The 5398-nt window shown below is 47.4% G+C and overlaps 1 long non-coding RNA gene across 1 annotated transcript in view; it reads left to right on the top strand.

Moving 5' to 3' along the window:
• Positions 1-426: 426 nt before the first annotated feature.
• LOC106726522 overlaps positions 427-5398 on the top strand; it is a 17478-nt gene continuing 12506 nt past the window's right edge. The window contains exon 1 of the long non-coding RNA XR_001362592.1: positions 427-614. This is a non-coding gene — a long non-coding RNA (uncharacterized LOC106726522). The remainder of the gene's footprint in view (positions 615-5398) is intronic.

Here is a 5398-nt window from a genome sequence, read left to right on the forward strand (position 1 = left end):
GTCTAAAGAGCAGAGATTCAGAGGTTCTCAATATAGATTTAGTAAAGTTAAAATAACCAAAATTCAACTGAGTAAATATGAAGATCTAATTGGTTTTAATTAAAAGATTCATGAAATGGGCCCCGTCCGTTCTAGCAGCTAGAAAGGTGCAGCAAGAGGCTGTACAAAATGGCAGGTTTTTATAGGAAGGGTGGGACAAGGGCGCTATGGACAGGAGAAAGGGTTATTGGGGCCAGAGACATCATTTCTTGGGGGGAAGAGACTGAGGGTTTTGCCTCTTCTTTCTTTGGTGCATGGAGAGGCCCCCTGTGACCTCACTGGTGCTTGACTAGAACATTCCAGACTGGCTGATTAAGATTCTGTTTCTGGCAGAGGTTAAAACTGCAATTAGATTAGGTATTAAATCTAGGTTCAGTATCATGGGTTTTTAGCACGAATGATGCCATTTGGGGCCTGTGGTTTTCTCTTTAACAGCAGGAGCTGAGACACTGCTAGTGGACCCTGGCCCCTCCTCACCCCTCACCTGGAGGTGCCCACACATCTGGTACAGCAGCTGACAGCTGACTACTCGGTCCCCCACCTGCTACTTTCCACCAGACACCTTCTGACCTGGGGTAAGTGGGGCCAGAGTGACCCTCTTTAAGTTTAAGCTCCCATCATGGATTTTTCTTAGTCTACTTTGGAGGCTGCCAACCCAGCAGGCTGAGTGGTGTGCTCTGGAAATTGCTGAGGAGGTTATTTTGTTTGGGATTGTCCCAGCATTATGGTTCTAGCACCTGACTTACAGTCTGGGTATGAGTCATGGTGGTCTGCTCTCTGGCCCTCGCCACCCTTCCCCCACTTTTTCCTCCCAGCTTTGCTTGTCTTAGTCTCTCTCTCTTCCATCCTTCAAAGCCACCTGACCCAGCACCTAGAACTGGGCAGAGGGGAAGTCTTGCTTCCTTCCTGCTGTCCCTGGCCCAGGGTTTCCCCGAGTGTACAGAGCAGCCCTGGCTGTGAGTAATGTTAGGGACTTGGTTATGTCACAGACTGCAGAGCAGCAATGTTCTTTGGTCTGCTAGTGCTGTCCCCTTATCCCTTCCCCGCCTCCCATCCTTACCCATCCCTTCGTCCATCCTGTCACCCGCCTCTTTACTCCATCCTCTCTGACACCATTTACCATATGCTATAGCTGGGTAAGTGTGTGTGTGTGTATCGAATAGGAAGGCAGTCAAGGGAAAATAAAATTGCATGTCTTCCCTGTGATGACTCTTTCTCCCTCTGCTCCATCTCTATCTGTATCTGATTATCATCTGGTTCCACAAACCCCTTTCTTTTGCTTAAAAAAATAATTATTTTGCCCTAACTGGTTTGGCTCAGTAGATAGAACATGGGCCTGCGGGGAGAAAGGTGCCGGATTCAATTCGGTCAAGGGTACATGCCAGGTTGTGAGCTCTGGTCCCCAGTGGGGGACGTGCAGGAGGCAGCCGATCCATGGTTCTCTCTCATCATTGATGTTTCTCTCTCTCTCTCTCGCTCTCTCTCTCTCTCTCTCTCTCTGAAATCAATACAAATATTTAAAAAATTATTTCAGCCCGGCTGGCATGGCTCAGTGGTTGAACATCAACCTATGAACCAGGAGGTCATGGTTTGATTCTGGGTCAGGGCACTTGCCCCGGTTGTGGGCTTGATCCCCAGTGGGGGCATGCAGAAGGCAGCCGATCAATGATTCTTTCTCATCATTGATGTTTCTATCTTTCTCTCCCTCTCTCTGTAAAATCAATAAAAATAGATTAAAAAATAATTATTTCAAATACAGAGTCAAGACAGGTTTAGAGTAATTGTCATGTTTAGTCATATATGCACAGCTATTTTTGTTATATCTTAACATTTTTATCATTTGTATCTTTAGAGAAATAAAATATTCCTGACTGATTTGGGACCTCCTGTGTCCCCTCCCAGATGTCATGTAGTTAATATTCTGAGGCATTTTAAAATTATTTTCCTACATATTTGTGTATCTGTTACCAGAAAGGGGACTGGGCCCGAGCGAGTCTACCTCGGACTGGTGGGTAGTGTGTGGCTTCTTGACTTCATGCAGGAAAGATTTCACAATACAAGTCCAAGTGATTTTGAGAAAATGTTTATTAAAGCTGGGGACAGTGAAATAAAGAAGGGCCTAAGATAGAAGAAGCAACAGGAGCGCCCACTCGGGGTTGCTTTGACTCACTGGAAAGTCAGCGAAAAGGGGGCCTTGGGGACAGGGTCAAGGGGTTTGCCTGGGATGAGCTGACTGCTCATTGCTCCCTTGGTTATAAGTTTTGTGGGGTCCCTTAGCGTTTAGGGCAGTGGTTCTCAACCTTCTGGCCCTTTAAATACAGTTCCTCATGTTGTGACCCAACCATAAAATTATTTTCGTTGCTACTTCATCACTGTAATGTTGCTACTGTTATGAATCATAATGTAAATATCTGATATGCAGGATGGTCTTAGGTGACCCCTGTGAAAGGGTCGTTCGACCGCCAAAGGGGTAGCGACCCACAGGTTGAGAACTGCTGCTGTGGGGGAAGATGAGAGGAAAGGGAAAGGCATGAGTGTGCTCCCGGGAGGGAGAGCACTGGCTGGGTCCTTTGTTGTGAGGGTTTTAAAGGCTGGGAGTTTAGGAGAGGACCTCAATAGAATATTCATCAGTTTTCTAGCTGTGCCCTTCCAGGGTTGTGGTCTCCAATGATTGGTCAGCGCCAGGACAGGAGGTCATTAGTTACTGCAGCTGGTCCTGGCATTGCCTGCCTGGTTTTGCTACTTTTCTGGGCCTCGAGCTGAAATACAACTGAGGCCTAGATGTTGTATTTAGGGAGGAAATGTCAGGGGTCTAAACTGCATGCCCAGCGATGTGCCAGGGGAGGAAAGGCCACCCTGGGATGGAGGTCCAGCACCAGTCTTGCCTGTTGCTAGGCACCTGGGGCTTTCTGCCCTGGTGACTGATAGATCCTCCCTTCCCCAACTGGTGGGCGGAGTATGACGTAACCTGCAGCCCGGAAATACCTGAGTGACTAACCATGTACCTTATATGGACTATACATTGGACCAGCAATCCATACCTGCCAAATACCCTAAGGCTCCAGGGGTCCTCAAACTACGGCCCGCGGGCCACATGCAAATACAAATATTGTATTTGTTCCCGTTTCGTTTTTTTGCTTCAAAATAAGATATGTGCAGTGTGCATAGGAATTTGTTCATAGTTTTTTAAAACTATAGTCCGGCCCTCCAACGGTCTGAGGGACAGTGAACTGGCCCCCTGTTTAAAAAGTTTGAGGACCCCTGATTCTAAACAGATGTCGATTGATACTTTCATAGGCATCTTCCAAGTGATACGTTTGCTTCCTATTTGATACATTTGCTCCCACAGGACCAATACCAACCACAGATATCTGCAGGTGCTGCTGTCCTCCCCTTGCGAGACAGTCCGGCAGGTGCTTCTCCTCTAATAAAGCCTGTAGTCCTGGTTTTCGGCCTCTGCCTGATTTTTCAGTGACCTTCTGTATCTGGCTGTAAAATTGATTGGCCATTTTGTTCAACTGTCTCAGGTTCCCCATTCCACTTGCCAAGGAATTTTCCTGGCTTCTTATTAACCTGCCTCATATCCACACATGATATTTGGGAAAATGTTCTTTTGTAGGTTTAAAAACTTTATATGTAGGGCAGCACACAGCATAAGCATGTCTTTCTGCAATAGCCCTTTTCTTCAGTTTTTGAGATTGTTCGTATCCATATCTGTGGCGGGGGTTCATTTATTGGTCATGGAATGGTTTTACTGCGTCTCCATCTGTTATAGGTGGAAGTGGGGTGTCCTCTTCCCCACTGAGTGCTTGAGATGGGGTCCTTACGATATCTCAAGAAAAATAATTTTTTGAAACTCGTGTGGGAGGATGGTGATTTTTATTTGCATGGAATTACACATCCGGGTTTCTAAAGTCCCATTTCCCTTAATCCAGTCCTGGAGGAAGTGGGGCTGGGGAGTCAACAGAGTAAAAGCAAAGCCAGTGCCCAGTTTCCATTCCACGCTGGCATTGGGTCCGCGTTAGCATTAGGCTAGTTGCAGTCCATTAGTCCCTTGTGTGGGGCCCCCATGGCTGTGGGCTATGTGGGTGAATGCGCGGGGGCCAAGAGAGCAGGCCCTGCAACAGGAGCCCCCAGAGTGCCAGGAGAAGAGCGCAAGAGAGAGCGGACTTCTTTGTTTAGGACAGTAAATATTTCAAATCTTTCTCTTCCAGTGCTTGCAGTGGCCACACCTACTCTGGCCAATGACCTGTTCCCAGGTGTGATTGACAGACAGGCACCTTCCCTATTTCACCCAGACTTTACTGGGCAGGCATCCATTCTCCACCCTGTTTAGCCCTTCCCCCAGCGACCTGCTGGGAATGGACTGGTAGCTTCTGTTAAATTGCAGCTTCCTGGCGAAGCTGCACAAATGGCGTGTCTATAATATTTGGCCTTCTCTTTGCTCCTTTCCTGTTATTTATAACAAAGTTAATAACAACAGTTTCACATCCACTTCCCCTATGGACGTAGGTTGTTTCATTTTTTTTTTTCTCTAAGCGACAGCACTGTGTTTTTCTCTGGTTGAGAATTTCCTCATTTCAAACGCTTGAGTCATGGGGCTTCTGGCTTTAAGGCTCCCTTCTGCTCTCTGCTGGGCTCCAGCCCAGTCTCCCCCAGGAGCTCCTGGCCTCCCTGGAGGTCCTCCCTCCCCCATCACTCTCCCTCACAGCCAGGGGGATCTTTCAACGGCAGGTCTGTGGTCCTTTGCCTGACACTGGTTGCACCTCCAAGCCCACAACTGGATGCCAGTCTTCCTCACCCCTAATTCCCCATGCCCCACACCGCATCTGGCCGAGATGACACAGACATTAAGTGGAGTGAAAATGTCCCCATCTCAAAAGCTGGCTTCGGAACTCTCACCGGGCAAGAAGTGTCTTGTCTGATGAAACTATGTGGCTTAGCTGGTTGGTGGCGTGGAAGAGGGGTGGAGAACAGCATCTCAGGAAATGTTTGGAGGGCAGCTTAATGGTTCTGCATTCAAATGGGACAGAAAAAGTTTGGGAGATGGGATGTAGAGGTGCGAGAGGTTCAGGTGTGAGCTCTGAGGGTGCTGCCTTGGGCTGGGAAACAGTGATGGCCTACATCCCGCTTTGCCCTGCCACTGCATCTCCTAGAGCAGTGATGGCGAACCTTTTGAGCTCGGCGTGTCAGCATTTTGAAAAATCCTAACTTAACTCTGGTGCCGTGTCACATATAGAATTTTTTTTGATATTTGCAACCATAGTAAAACAAAGACTTATTTTTTTGATATTTATTTTATATATTTAAATGCCATTTAACAAAGAAAAATCAACCAAAAAAATGAGTTCGCGTGTCA

Source organism: Myotis brandtii, unplaced genomic scaffold, assembly GCF_000412655.1.
Source record: "Myotis brandtii unplaced genomic scaffold, ASM41265v1 scaffold277, whole genome shotgun sequence".
NCBI classification, from domain to species: Eukaryota; Metazoa; Chordata; class Mammalia; order Chiroptera; family Vespertilionidae; genus Myotis; species Myotis brandtii.